Consider the following 16559-nt stretch of genomic DNA (forward strand, 5'->3'; position numbering starts at 1 on the left):
GGGTGGTGTATACCCAGTAGTGGGATGGCTGTATCAAATGGTAGAATAACTTAATTTTTAACTGCTATAGGTTTGCAGCTTAGTTTCTTCTATGAGAGGTATGATTGGTGCTAGCTATAAAGCTAGTGCTGGAAAAATACAAAATTTAAAATCTATTGCTTCTTTACCTTGAAACTCTAGTTAGATTATCACAGTGATTCTGTACTATCCTTGTCTTAGCAAACTTCTCACTGATTTCAGATGCAAGTTTATAAAGGAATTGCAATTATGTACATACACCTAAGATTTCTCCATAAATATGACACATTTTACAGATTATAATGTGCAAAAATGTTCTTTTAAACAAAACTGAACCAATATGCACCTATCTTTGAGGGCTATTTCTAAAGCTAATATGCAGTACACAAGATACTGTATCCCAGTTTCCTGCTTTGAAAAGATCTCACTGGAATAGTTGGTAGTTGTAGACGTTTCTAAATGTTTTGTTATTGAAGCCAAGCTGAAGCTGCTCGTTTGATTCTTTGACTATGTCCTGATTTCAGTTATGATTAATGAAGCCTTTCTATATCCTTGAAAATAGCAGAGTCACCAAAAATTTAGCCGAATATTAGTATTATAGATTAACGTATTCCTTTATTTTACAATTATTTTTAATTATTTACAATTTTATTTTATTTTATTTTTTATTTTTTTGAGATGGAGTCTCACTCTGTCACCCAGGCTGGAGTGCAGTGGCGTGATCTCGGCTCACTGCAAGCTCCGCCTCCTAGGTTCATGCCATTCTCCTGCCTCAGCCTCACGAGTAGCTGGGACTACAGGCGCCCGCCACCTCGCCCGGCTAATTTTTTTGTATTTTTGATACAGATGGGGTTTCACCGTGTTAGCCAGGATGGTGTCGATCTCTTGACCTTGTGATCCGCCCGCCTCGGCCTCCCAAAGTGCTGGGATTACAGGCATGAGCCGTTTACAATTATTTGTAAAGCACATAGCACAATTTGGATTACTTTGTTTTGTAGTAGCTAGAGTTTGAAAGGATTGTGAGAAGATAATAAAGCAGACTTTGAAGGCTGGTGGATGCCGCAGTGGATCTGTCAGAATTATTTGAAAAAGTCACTCTCTAGGATTTCATTTTGATTTTTCTTTTTTAATTTTCTAAGATTATTTTTAATGATTTATAATGTGTTTTTTTCATTAAATAGAACCCACACAATAATAAAAATTTTCTGTTTTATTCTTAGCCTTACATTAGAGGACACGAATCCTGCTTTGGACATCTGTTCCTCAAATACGTTCATTCTTCTTTGACTTACCATTTACCTTGAAGAATAATTAAACCAGTCCAGTATTCTTTTTTTTTTTTTTTTTTTTTTTTTTTGAGATGGAGTCTCGTATTGTTGCCTGGGCTGGAGTGCAATGGTGCAATCTTGGCTCACTGCAACCTTCACTTCCCGGGTTCAAGCAATTCTCCTGCCTCAGCCTCCCGAGTAGCTGGCATTACAGGCGCCCGCCACCACGCCTGGCTAATTTTTTGTATTTTTAGTAGAGACAGGGTTTCACCATCTTGGCCAGGCTGGTCTCAAACTCCTGACCTCGTGATCCGCCTACCTCAGCTTCCAAAGTGCTGGGATTACAGGCGTGAGCCACCGCACCTGGCCAACCAGTCCAGTATTCTACAGTCTTGTGCATTTATAGCATTTGGGTTAGGAAACAATTGGTGCATCATCTCTTCCTAGAAAAGCGTCTAGAAAGGCCCGAGGTGATGCAGTAGTACTTTCCTGGCAGTCACATCATTTAGAAGCAGCTGAAAGCCAATCCTAGGAAAATGCCTGAGGGGTTAGACTAGTAGGTCATCTAGATCCCTCTATAAATTGAGGAAAAACAAAAAAGAGAATAATCGTAGAGAGCTAATGAAAAATCCTGTCTTGGGAAAACTAAATAAGCAGCTCCTGTATAAGGGCCACAAAGACATACTCTTTCTGCCTTTCCCAAGGTAGCAACGTGCTATAGCCCGACGTCACCAGTGTCCTGAAACTGCTCCAACGTTGATCTCGCATTTGCGTTTGAACTGAATTCTTTTCATTCTCTTTCCTTTTGCCTTTTGAAACACCCTACTACTTGTTCTCATGCCTCTCTGATTATTTCTTCCACGTAATTTTATAAGCTACACTAAAACTTGGGTTAGCAATGGGTATTTTTTTCCCCCATTGCATTCTTGGTTGATGAGCTCAAAGTATTATCTCAGCAGAGGCAGAGTCAGGTGCTTGGGAAGTGGTATTAAAGAGATTTCAATTAAATACTTCAAAACCACTTCATTGGAATCCCCAATTTAAAAAAAGACATCATAAAACGAGTCTGTAACTAGATTTTGGTGGTTGTCATTTGGAAGAAATTCTAAGAGTGAATTCCAGCCTGTTTCCTGATTACTGTTTTCCTTATTTACTCCTAGTACATGGTACACGACTGGAATCCAGTAGAAAAGCCCCAGAAAGTGTATTTTAGTCCCTGTAGCCAACCACTTTGAGAATGTACAGAAAAGGAGGCTAAATTCTTGCCCCTGCTGTGGCTTCCGTTCATAAGCTTTTGTCTCTTCTCTACTCCATTTCAAAAGCTAAAGCTAAGTGTCATAGGACAAGATTGTAGTGGCTTCAGAGAATGGTAGGCTTGAGAAAAAGACTATTGATGATCCACGGGGATAAATTATGATAGAAATTTAAGCAGTATTTGGGGACGTAAAATACTGTTTTTGAGTTTAGTAATCCCAAACAAGAAGAAAAACATGTATTTTAAAAAATGTTTTATATTTTTCCCATTTTTTTGGGAAGTGAAAATAGAAACTATTATTTCTTTTTTCAAGACACCCAGGTTGATCATGAAAAGTGTAAGAGGTCACCATCTTACCTCTAAGTGCTCAGAGGTAGCTAAGCACTTCTTTTAAATGTGTGAATAAAGAAAAAAACACAAGATATTGAACAGTGAGTGTGTTATGGGTTGCTAGTTTTGAACTTCAATGCTTAACAATGCCAAAGTCAAAGTGTTCTTGTGTTGCTATGAAATAATGTACCAATACATACAGAGTAGCTACTATTGTTGCCACATGCAAAGAAAAGACAGCATACTCAGTAAATTCTTTTAGTTGTGTTTCTTATAGTTAAGGAATGTTGATCTATTTTATGTTTTTCTGGTGTAACTTACACAGCAAAGAAAACAATCATGTTAGTAACATTTTGCGAGTATTTCCCATATGCCAAGCACTGACTGAAAAACATAAGGGTAAATACTACAGGTACTATCATTCCAGTTTTATAGGATGTGCATGCTATAAGAAAGACAAAGTTAGATTAGTGTATGAATGAACACCATTACCTACCCCTGTTGGGAATCAATGATGATAATCTCATTAGAATATTGTGCTAATTGGCTGAAAATAATATGTCAGCAATATTTACAGCTTTAAAAAGCTTTTGGTTTTACGTGGTTGATTAGCAGTGATGGCATTACAAGGAAAATACAACTAGGTTATAATAGTATTAAAATAACTCAAGTTTTTCTAAGTTTGAAACAATATTTTTGATGTTAAAAGTTTTTAAGAAAACACTTGCAATTTACAGTGTATTGTTTAGTCCTCAGAGACAGAATAGTGTAATTAAAAAAAAAATCAAAGTAGAGCCAGGTGTGGTGGCTCAAACCTGTAATCCCACCACTTTCGGAGGCTGAGGCAAGTGGATCACCTGAGGTCAGGAGTTCAAGACCAGCCTGGCCAACATGGTGAAACCCTGTCTCTACTAAAAATACAAAAATTAGCCAGGCATAATGGCCCGTGCCTGTAATCCCAGCTTAGGAGGCTGAGGCAGGAGAATTGCGTGAACCTGGGAGGCAGAAGTTGCAGTGAGCTGAGACCGCGCCACTACATTCCAGCTGGGGTGGCAGAGTGTCTCAAAACATAAAATAATAAAATAAAATAAAATATAGCATTCCCACTTGAAATATGTATAATCAACATTATGCACCCACATTAGTATTTCAGTTATTCCTACACCAATGATTGGGAAAAAATATATACAGAAATGGAATTGCTGGATCATATGGTAGCAATTTTTTATTTCTGGAAGAACCTCCATGCTGTTTTCCGTAACAGCTGCATTTTACATTCTCACCAATAATGTAAAAGGGTTCCAGTTTCTCCATATCCCACCACTATTTATCTTTTGTTTTTGTTTTTCTAATAGGCATCCTAAAAGGTGTGAGGTGATATGTTAAGATTTTGATTTGCATTTCTCTTAAGATTAGTGATGTTGAGCACCTTTTCATATACCCGAAGGCCATTTGTATGCTTTTTAAAAAATGTCTATTCTGCTGGGCGCAGTGGCTCACGCCTGTAATTCCAGCACTTTGGGAGGCCAACGCGGGTGGATCACTTGAGGTCAAGAATTCAAGACCAGCCTGGCCAATGGGGTGAAACAAGGTCTCTACTAAAAATACAAAAATTAGCCAGGTGTGGTGGGTCACGCTTGTAATCCCAGCTACTTGGGAGACTGAGGCAGGAGAATCACTTGAACCTGGGAAGCGGGGGCTGCAGTGAGCAGAGGTCACACCATTGTACTCCCGCCTGGGTGACAAGAATGAAACTTCGTCTCAAAAACAACAACAACAACAACAAAAGTCTATTCAAGGCTGGGTGCGGTGGCTCATGCCTGTAATCCCAACACTTTGGGAGGCCGAGGTGGGTATATCACTTGAGGCCAGGAGTTCGAGACCAGCCTGGGCAACATACCAAAACCCCATCTCTACTAAAAATACAAAAATTAGCTGGGCGTGGAGGCGCACGCCTGTAATTCCAGCTACTCAGGAGGCTGAGGCATGAGAATTGCTTGAACCTGGGAGGCGGAGGTTGCAGTGAGCCAAGATTGTACCACTACACTCCAGCCTGGGTGATGGAATGAGACGTTGTCTCAAAAAAAAAAAAAAAAAAAAAGACAAAAAAGTCTATTCATTTTTAAATGTCTTTGCCCATTTTTAAATCAAGTTATTTTGCTGCTGTTGTTTGGCTTGTTTGCTGTTGAGTTGTAGGAGTTCATTATATATTTTAGATATTAACTCTTTACCAGATATGTGGTTTGCTAATATTTTCTCCCATTCCATAGGTTCCCTTTCACTTGGTTGATTTTTTTTCCTTTGCTGTACAGAGCTTTTCAGCTTGATGTCATCCCACCTGTGTATTTTTGTGTATTTTTGCTTTCATTGCCTGTGCTTCGGTGTCATATTCATGAAATCATTGCCTAGACCAGTGTCATGAAGCTTTCCCCTGTGTTTTCTCTTAGGAGTTTTATAGATTCAGGTCTTATATTTAAATCATTAAACCAGCCAGGTGCGGTGGCTCACGCCTGTAATCCCAGCACTTTGGCAGGCCAAGGTGGGTGGATCACTTGAGTTTAGGAGTTTGAGACCAGCCTGGCCAACATGGTGAAACCCTGTCTCTACTAAAAATACAAAAAAAAAAATTGAAAAAATAAAAAATTAGCCAGACACAGTGGTGGCTGCCTGTGATCCTAGCTACTCAGGTGGCTGAGGCATGAGAATTGCTTGAACCCAGGAGATGGAGGTTGCAGTGAGCCGAGATCATGCCACTGTGCTCTAGACTGGGTGACAGTGAGACTATGTCTCAAAAAAAAAATCATTAATCCATTTTGAGTTGGTTTTCTGTATGGTGTAAGATAAGGTCTGTATTTGTCTGTTCTTGTACAGCTTTAAAGAAATACCTGAGATGGGGTAATTTATAAATAAGAAGCTTGTTATAAATTACCCCATCTCAGGTATTTCTTTACAGCAATGCAAGAACAGACTAATACAGACCTCATCTAATGTAGTTGTGGCTCACGGTTCTGGAGGCTGTACAGGAAACACGGTGGCTTCTGCTTCTGGGGAGGCCTCAGGAAACTTACAATTGTGGCAGAAGTCAAAGGGAAAGCAGGCATGTCTTACACGGTTGGAGCAGAAGAAAGAGCAGTGGTGACAGAGGAGTGCCACAGGCCGTTAAATGACCAGACCTCACGAGAACTCAGTTACTATTACGAGAACAGCACCAAGGGGGAAATCCACCCCCATGATCCAGTCGCCTCCCACCAGATCCTACCTCCAACACTGTGGATTATATTTCAACATGAGATTTGGGGTGGGGACACAGATCCAAAGCATATGATTCCATCCCTGACCCCTCCCAAATCTCATGTCCTTCTCATTTTGCAAAACCCAATCATGCTTTCCCAACAGTTCCTCAAAGTCTTGACTTTTTTCCAGCATGACCTCAAAAATCCAAAGTCTCATCTGAGACAAGCCAAGTCTCTTCTGATCATGAGCCTGGAAAACAAAAAAACAAGTTATTTTCAAGATACAATGGAGATACAGGCATTGAGTAAATACTTCCATTCCAAAAGGGAGAAATTGGCCCAAAGAAAGGGGCTACAGGCCCCATGCAAGTCTGAAACCCAGCAGGGCAGTCATTAAATCTTAAAGCTCCAGAATAATCTCCTTTGACTCTAAGTTCCACATTCAGGACACAGTGATGCAAGGGGTGGGCTCACAAGGCCTTGGGCAGCTCTGCCCCTGTGGCTTTGCAGGATTCAGCCCCAGTGGCTGCTCTCAAGGGCTGGTGTTGAATGTATATGGCTTTTCCAGGTGCGGGGTGCAAGCTGCCAGTGGATCTACCATTTTGGGGTCTGGAGGACAGTGGCCCTCTTCTCACAGCTCCACTAGGCAGTACCCCAGTGGGGACACTGTGTAGGGGCTCCAGTCTTACATTTCCCCTCCACACTGCCCTAATGGAGGCTCTCTATAAGGGCTGTATCCCTGCAGCAGACTTCTGCCTGGACATCCAGGCTTTTCTATATATCCTCTGTAATCTAGGCAGAGGCTCCTGAGCCTCATTCACTCTTGCACTCTGTGCACCCACAGGCTTAACACCACACGGAAGCTGCCAAGGCTTGTGGCTTACATCCTCTGGAGCAGTGGCCTGAGCTGTACCTGGACCCCGTTGAGCCATGGGTGGAGCTGGAGCTGCTGGGATGCAGGGCGCAGTTCTCATGGCTGTGCAGGGCAGCTGGGCCCTGGGCCTGACCCACAAAACCTTTCGGTCTTCCTAGGCCTCTGGGCCTGTGATGAGAGGGGCTGCCATGAAGTTCTCTGAAATACTGTTGAGGCCTTTTCCCCATTGTCTTGGCTATTAGCACTTGTCTTTCTTTTAGCTTGAATTGCTCTCCTGACAATGGGCTTTTCTTTTCTGCCACATGGCCAGGATGCAAATTTTCCAAACTTTGGAAACTCTGCTTTTCTTTTATAAAAAAGTTCAAATTACAGGTCATTTCTTTGCTTAGCATGTGAGCAGCCAGGCCATGTCTTGAATACTTTGCTTTTCAGAAATTTCTTCCATCAGATACCCTAAATCATCACTTTCAAGTTCAAAGTTCCTCAGATCCATAGAACAAAAGGGCACATTGCAGCCAGGCTGTTTGCTAAAGCATAGCTTTACTCCAGTTCTCAGTAAGTTTCCCATTTTCACCTGAGACGTCTTCAGCCTGGACTTCATTGTCCATATCACTATCAGCATTTTGGTCACAACAATTCAACAAGTCTCTAGGAAGTTCCAAACTTTTCCCTCATCTTCCTGTTTTCTTCTGAGCCCTCCAAACTGTTCCAACCTCTGCCTGTTACTCAGTTTCAAAGCTGCTTCCACATTTTCAGGTATCATTATAGCAATGTCCCTTTTCTTGGTACTAATTTTCTGTATTAGTTCATTCTTGAACTGCTATAAAGAAATACCTGAGACTGGGAAATTTATAAAGAAAGGAGGTTTAATTGGCTCACAGTTCTGCAGGCTGTACAGGAAGCATAGCAGCTTCTGCTTCTGGGAAGGCCTTAGGAAACTTACCATCATGGCAGAAGTCAGAATGAAAACAGGTACATCTCACATGGCCAAGATACAGAGCGAGAGTTGGGGAGGGAGGTGCCACACACTTTTAAATAAGCAGATCTCACCAGAACTCACTCTCTCACTATCATGAGAACAGCACCAAGAGGGAAATCTGCCCCCTGCCTTCCACCAGGCCCCACCTCTAACATTTAGGATTACAGTTCGACATGAGATTTGGGTGGGGATACAGATCCAAACCATAACAAGAACCAATTTGATTATGTTGCATGTAGATATTCAGTTTTCTGAGCACCATTTGTGGAAGAGATTATCCTTCCCTGATGTGTATTCTTGGTACCCTTGCCAAAGATCAGTTGACTGTGTATGTGTATGGGTTTATTTCTGGGCTCTATATTCTGTTCCATTGGTCTATAAATCTGTTTTAATGCCATTTCTGTACTGTTAAAATTACTGTAAATTTGTAATACATTTAGAAATCAGGAAGTATGATGCCTCCAAATTTGTTCTTCTTTCTCGTTTGTTTTTGACTATTTGGAGTCCTTTGTTGTTCCATATGAATTTTAGGATTTTTTAAAATTTTTGTGGAAAATACCATTAGGATTTTAGTAGGGATTGCATTGTCTGCAGATTGCTTTGGATAATATGGATATTTTACCAGTAGTAGCTCTTTCAATCCATGAACATGGGCTTTCTTCCCCTTTATTTGTGTTTTCTTCAGTTTCTTTTATTAATTTTATGTAGTTCTCAATGTAGAGATATTTTATCTCTTTGGTTAAGTTTATTCCTAAGCATTTTATTCTTTTTGATACTATTGCACATGGGACCCAGCAATCTCACTTTCGAGTATATATCCAAAATAACTGAAATCAGGATCTTGAAGAGATATTAACATTCTCCCATTCATTGAGCATTATTCACAATAACCAAGATATGGAAACAACTTAAACATTCATTGATGGATGAATGGATAAAGAAAATGTGGTATATACATACAATGGAATACTATCCAGCATTAAAAAAAGGACATCTGCCACATGCGACAACATGAATGAGCCTGGAGGCTTTCTACTAAGTGAAATAAACCAGTCTCAGAAGGACAAATACTGCATGATTCCACTTCTGTGAGGCATCAAAAATAATCAAACTCATAGAAACAGAATAGAATGATGGTTGCCAGGGGCTTGGAAGAGAGGGAAATGAGGAGTTGCTGTTCAATGAGTGTACATGTTCAGTTATACAAGATGAATAAGTTCTAGAAGTTCACTATACAGCACTGGGCCTGTAGTTAACAATACCATATTGTGCACTTAAAATTTTGTTGAGAGGGTAGATCTCACATTAAGTGTTCTTACCACAATAAAATAAAATGTTCTGTAAAAATAATAATAATTGGAAAAAATAAATCCAGCATCTCTGGTGGAGGGAGCAAATAAATACATACCTGTAATCAATTTTCAGTTTACTACCTTAATGAATCGGAACATTAGCATGGGTAATCAAAAGCTTTCTTTTCACTGTAAGTTATTTTCTTGTTTAGGTTTTTTGTTTTAGATTCTTTGTTTTTGAGAGTGAATAGCTGCTGGCATTGGATCTGGAATAGCTTAGTATGCATTTGTGAAAAAGAGAAATCTCCTTATAATTTAAGATATGTTCCAAATACTGCCCCCAAATTAAAATTACTACATAGTTAATTTTATTTCCATTGGAAATTGAAATTCATAAGCCTATTCTTAAAACTGTGTACTCCAGGACAGAGCAAGCAGTTAACACTTGAATCGGTCTTGGCAAGTTCTCCTTCCCTCCTTCACTATTTCCAGCCCCTGCCCCCTCCACGTTTTTTTTTTTTTTTTTTTTTTTTTTTTTTTTTTTTTTGAGACAGAGTCTCACTCTGTCACCCAGGCTGGAGGGCAGTGGCACCATCACAACTCAGCTCACTGCAGCCTCAACCACCCAGGCTCAGGTGATCCTCCCAGCTCAGCCTCCGAAGTAGCTGTGGTTACAGATATGCATCACCATGCCCGACTAATTTCTTTGTATTTTTTGTAGAGACAGGGTTTTGCCATGTTGTGCGGGCTGGTCTCAAACTCCTGGACTCAAACCATCCGCCTGCCTTGGCCTCTCTAAGTGCTGGGCTTACAGGTGTGAGCCAGCGCACACCCTTCACCCTCCTTTTAAAGTGAAATTTGTGGAAGACTTAGATCAAGGATATTTGGAGGAGAAAATAAAGTCACAAAATAATTAACCATTTAAATTTGGAGAAGGGAGGAAGATTAGAGGACATCTACCTTAAGCTTTTCAATTTGCAGACGAGGCAGCTGAGTCTCCAAACTGATGAGAATTGCACAAGGCCACAGAGCTATTAAAGAACAAACCTTTTACTGACAAATAAGTAGTACTTATTCAACAGATGTTTCATAATTTTGAAAAATGAATGTTAAACCTCAATCTTTTTTGTTTTTAAATACCCAGCTTGGAAAGTATTTGTCTTAGCAAAATGTAGTGGAAAGCAAAACCTACTCATACCCAGTTCACACTATTTTTCCACTCTGCTAGATTGAGGGCAGCCTGCCATGTGTACAGATAGGAAAGGAAGAGAGAGGCCCACTCTTTGCCTCAATGACAATGAAGGTTTTTATGGGATAATTTTTAAAACTACAACTACTTCCTTCTCTAACAGTACTTGCTCCCTGAGAAGTTCCCTGTCCTTCTAAGCTGCGTGTACCTTTATTCAACTCAGAGAACAACTCCCCTAATTCCTGTATTCTAGAGAGGCTTCTGCCAGATTGCTTCAACAAACAAAATGCTACTGTTTAGAAGGCTGTTCACATTATTTTTTCCTGGGTCGATACAGTTTTCATATTAACCATGAGCATATGACATTAATGCATGACACTAGCTCAGGCTGCATTCCTACCCTTGATTCCCATCCCCTGCCCCATAAGCCATTCAGCTTCCCAATTAAAAAAAAAAAAAATTCTCAGCCGGGTGCGGTGGCTCATGCCTGTAATCCCAGCACTTTGGGAGGCCGAGGCAGGCGGATCACGAGGTCAGGAGATCGAGACCACCCTGGCTAACACAGTGAAACCCCGTCTCTACTAAAAATTAGCCGAGCGAGGTGGTGGGCGCCTGTAGTCTCAGCTACACGGGAGGCTGAGGCAGGAGAATGGCGTGAACCCGGGAGGCGGAGCTTGCAGTGAGTGGAGATCGCGCCACTGTACTCCAGCCTGGGTGACAGAGCGAGACATCGTCTCAAAAAAAAAAAAAAAAAAAAAAAAAAAAAAAAAAAATTCTCATTCCCACAACCAGACACTACTCTCTTCTGATCTTAAAAATGAATCCTCTCGGTCCCAGGCGCAGCTAATGAAACAAGGTAAATGGGGCAGGGAAAATGAACATCATCACCCAAAAAAGTCCCAGCATGTTAATACCGCTTGCAGAATGTGTCATATTAATTAAGTGCAGACATTACTACTCTTTTATCTAAAAGCTGTATATTTCTTAGAAGCTGGTAGACTAGTTTGGTACATACTTGAATCATCCTTTTTTTTTTTTTTTTAAACTACAGAGAATCTGTCCCAGCCCATGCCAAAAGTATTGGTTTTAAACACCAAGAATACTTGGTAGAAATAAATGGTTTAATCTGTTTATTGAAAGAAATTACCTAAATGTACCTAAAAATAACTTACAGTTTTACAGTGATGAATAGTAAAATTGTATTTCCTGCTTCTTGAATGACATTGGCATGTCAACAGTATTATTCAATGAGAAATTTTATTTTCACAGCACTCTACTTTAACTGTATTTTCCAAAGGAATATTAAACTTTCATTGTCTTCATTTTAGTAAGTTATTTGGAGAATGTATATACAAGCAAATTATGGTAAAGCCTTGTCACAGTCTACTTACAACTAAAAAGATTTTGTCTTTTTTTTTTTTTTTTTTTTGACATGGAGTCTTGCTGTCACCCAGGCTGGAGTGCAGTGGCACAATCTCGACTCACTGTACCCTCTGCCTCCTGAGTTTGAGCGATTCTCCTGCCTCAGCCTCCCAAGTAGCTGGGATTACAGGCGCCACCACGCCTAGTAGAGACGTGGTTTTATCTTGTGACCAGGCTGGTCTCGAACTCCTAATCTCACATGAGCCATCCACCTCAGCCTCCCAAAGTGCTGGGATTACAGGCGTGAGCCACTGCACCTGACCAGATTTTGTCCTGATTATCTGCATATTTCATTGTATTTTTAAATAATACCAAATTATTCTAATAATTTAATTATCAATATCACAATGTGCTGTCCATCATGATACATTAATTTTAAAAGATTTTTAAAAAATGTTTCAAAGATGCTATGTTTGTTTGACCAAAAGGCATTTTCAATAGCAAAATATCAAATTATGTGGCTAAGATATGTTGGCAGATGAAGACCTAAATATTGTTTGTCCTTCAATTGCAGGATTTATTTGCACTGGCCATTTTAACTCACATATGAGAGACACAGTACTTATTGTGTTTACCGAGCACTTAAACAGCATTTAAAAAGTAGGGTTCTGACTCGTGGACACAATTCCTAGGAAAGGTAACCATGCTACCAAAAACAGTGTTGATTTTTACTGACTTTACTATCTGTCTAGGCCCTCTCTATAGGACTTACTATATAACCTGAAGACAAGGGTGGGTAGATTAGAGGAGTAAGACATCTTTTGGCACATATCTTTTCATATGTCTTCTGAAACACATTGGTACACTTGTCACAGTGTACATTATACCTGAAATTTCTTTGGGTTCTATTCAAAACCAATGAGGACAGTAGCACAAGTGGGTGAAAGAAAGAGGCACCCCTAGGAGCTCTGTCTAGCCAGACTAGCAGCAGTCGCCCCTGTGACAGGATTCACTGGTTTGGAGAGGTAAGACCTGGAAGATGTGTTAGAGATGATTGGCTCATACAAAAGTTTTAAGAACCAGCACCTGAGAATGAATTCCTTTTAACTCTGAAATAAATAAGAGTTAGATTCAGTACAGAAAAATAAGAACACACTCAATTGCATCCTTACATGTTTTCTAGAGAAGGAAGAAAGAGAGTTTGAATGAATTTGCTAAGAATTGTGTTCAGGATGCATTAGGGTATCAAGGTGGAAAAGAGGCTGTCTGTAGCATAGACTATGGACTAGAGCAGCAGGAGGAATGAGGACAGACAGCAAAGCACAGGCAGCAGTGTTTCCTTTACGTGTTTTTTCCCCTCCTTTTCTCTCCAGTATGAGTCTTACTCTCCATTATGGATGACTGTGGTATTAACTGTTAAGGATACGGTACGGTTGGGATCAGGATTCTGGACCCAGACTTCCTGGGTTCAGATACTGGCTCTGCCTCTTATGCAACTGACTTAATTTTTTAGACTCTTTTTTTTTTTTTTTTCTTTTTCTGAGACTGAGTCTCGCTCATAGCCCAGGCTGGAGTCCAGTGGCGCGATCTCGGCTCACTGCAAGCTCCATCTCCTGGGTTCACGCCATTCTCCTGCCTCTGCCTCCCGAGCCGCTGGGACTACAGGCGCCCGCCACCGCGCCCGGCTAATTTTTTGTATTTTTAGTAGAGACAGGGTTTCACCATGTTAGCCGGGATGGTCTCGGTCTCCTGACCTCGTGATCCACCCACCTCGGCCTCCCAAAGTGCTGGGATTACAGGCGTGAGCCACCGCGCCCGGCCGTTTCTTAGATTCTTTATCTGGAAAACAGGGATAATATTAGTATCTACCTCCATGGGACTATTAAGGGGATAAAATGAGTTAATGATGTATAAAATACTTAAAATACTACCAGCACATAATAAACACTCAATATATGTTAGCCATTAGTATATGACCCTATTTCATGGATTTTTTTTTTTTTTTTCTCAGATTTTATCCTCTCCACATAACCCCTCATGTGGGGAGTGTAGACACCACACTGGGTGAATGAGTGAATAATGACTTGCATGATATCTTTAGAATTGTTTATTATTAATGTAAATGCATCCTGATTTGTGGGTTGGTTTCCAAGTTAAGGACATAGAAGCATAGCACTGATTAAAATTAAACTCACACAAGATCCACTCACCTAATTTCAAACATGATTTTTAATCTTCTTTTCTAATAGACTGTTGTTCCTGGAACTCACAGAAAGGATTGTGTTTTACATCACGGAAAAGTACATGCAACACATACACATACATGAGACTATTTTATGAAAAAATAGTTGCCCTACTAAGTGTGAACTCTTATTTTCTATTTTATTCTAGTCTGTTTCATCTTCATAAAAATGCTGCTTTCAGTGCACTGGATTTATTTTACAACCCACTAATGGATTACCCTACAGTTTGAAAAACATTGGGTTAGACCAGTTTGACTGTTGTCAAGAACCAAAAAGAGGTACCCTTGATTATAACCAAAAATCCCTTCCTGATCATTTCCCTTCCCTAACTTCCCCTGCTACGGGAACTGGAATTCACCAGCCTTACACACTCACACACACACACATACTCACACAAACTCTCTCTCTCTGTCTCACACTCACACTTTAACATGTCACCAGCCTATTTAGTAAGGTCATAGTTTGTGTTGTCATTTAAAAGACCATATTCATAATATTAAATGCATAAAACTCATTACTATAAGATAGGGTCCAATGATCATTTTCAGTAAACAGTTTTAAGTTAGCTATGTTAATAGTAAAGGATTTTTCAGATTCTGATATCTTAACATCTACTCCCCTCTTCTTCTCCACAGTTAAGTAAGAAATTAAGAGTGTCATGCAGGAAAATTATTTTATTGTAAGAACAGAGCCCTAGAGGCCTTGTTGCTTTTTACTGAGCTGTCCATGGGCTCTGGCTTGGTCCTTCTTGGCCAGCACCATGTTTGGGGGCTAATTCCTGCTCATGCTCTGTGACCATGAAGCCGAACAGACACCACCACTGAACTCTTGACTTTGGGCTCTCATCAGTTGAGTCACCAGCCAGACCAAATAACTATCTCTTTGAAAGACTGACCACTAAATTCTTACCAAGTTTGCCACACAAGGCCTTCCCAGTTCATACACACTGGCTTTGCACATGTCCCAGGCATGCACATGGCTGGTCACACACATCGCCTGCCTTTGGTCAGTCTCTTGTCCTCTGCTCCACACAGCAGTCAGGCTGTCCTGGTTCAGGTCATATGACCAGTCCAGCACCTTTTCCATCTAAGTTGGGAAAACTTTGAATATTATGTTCTTTTCTCTTCCTGCCTTTTTTTGAGGTCATCGTCTTGTTAATTCCATACATACTTTTTATCACATTTCTTTCATATTTCAAGTAAATCTGTTTCTGTTTCTAAGCTTTTTTTCTTTCTTCCCACTTTGAGAGCCCCCAGTGTATTAGTAATTTTGGAGAGCCCCCAGTGGTATTAGTCATAGCGGATGAGCTTAAGAGTAGTGATATAGCCTGGTGCTGTAGTACATGCCTGTAGACGCAGCTACTTGGGAGCCCAAGAGTTCAAGTCCAGCCTAGGTAACATAGCAAGACCTCATCTCTTTTTATTTTTTAGATGGCGTTTGACTCTTGTTGCCCAGCCTGGAGTGCAATGGCTCAATCTTGGCTCACTGCAACCTCCGCCTCCCAGGTTCCAGCGATTCTCCTGCCTCAGCCTCCCGAGTAGCTGGGATTACAGGCATGCACCACCATGCCCAGCTAATTTTGTATTTTTAGTAGAGCTGGGGTTTCTTCTTGTTGGTCAGGTTGCTCTCGAACTCCTGACCTCAGGTGGTCCTCCCTCCTCGGCCTCCCAAAGTGCTGGGATTACAGGTGTGAGCCACCGCGCCCGGCGACCCCCTCTCTTTAAAAAAAAAAAAGAGAGAGAGAGAATAGTGATATAATCATATCAAGGGAAAAGCACATGATATGTTTTTGGAGGTAAAGTAAGGCATAATAACCGGTGTCATCAACTTCCAAAGCTCTTGAGTCTCAGTTGGCTTTCTCCTGACTAAACCTTCTTATATTTGCATACAGATAAAATCATTCTTAGTTATTATTTTATACTTTATATAATTATTAGTATTGCAACACAATTAAAATATTTATTTCATTTGGATATATAATATTACATATAGGATACAAGATATGAAATAAGTTTTGTGAAATGACCTGGGTACTATCATTAGCAGCAATATTCCTAAGGGAAAAGTAGCCTCAGTCCTAAACCACAAATACATAGATACATTTTGGGAACATAAGCAAGTATTTGAGAACTACTTTAATGTCATTATTTCTCTCTCTCTTTTTTTTTTTTTTTTTGAGACGGAGTCTCACTCTGTTGCCTAGGCTTTAGTACAGTGGTAAGATCTCCACTCACTGCAACGTCTGGCTCCTGGGTTCAAGCAATTCTCCTGGCTTCGCCTCCCAAGTGGCTGGGATTACAGACACCCACCACCACGTCCAGCTAATTTTTGTATTTTTAGTAGAGACGAGGTTTCACCATTTTGGCCAGGCTGGTCTTGAACTCCCGACCTCAGGTGATCCGCCCGCCTCAGCCTCCCAAAGTGCTAGGATGTTCTTGGAAAGAGGTTGACTGTTTTAAGATACTGTAAGTCCTACTACAGTGCTTCCATAATTTTTTATTGTCAATAATAAACTA

At 40.5% G+C, this 16559-nt stretch overlaps 1 long non-coding RNA gene across 50 annotated transcripts in view; it reads left to right on the plus strand.

The window, feature by feature from the left end:
• Nucleotides 1–16559, plus strand: part of LOC126949729 (uncharacterized) — a 201003-nt gene that overhangs the window by 124679 nt on the left and 59765 nt on the right. The window lies entirely within an intron of this gene.

This window comes from Macaca thibetana, chromosome 3 (genome assembly GCF_024542745.1).
Source record: "Macaca thibetana thibetana isolate TM-01 chromosome 3, ASM2454274v1, whole genome shotgun sequence".
Taxonomy (NCBI): Eukaryota; Metazoa; Chordata; class Mammalia; order Primates; family Cercopithecidae; genus Macaca; species Macaca thibetana.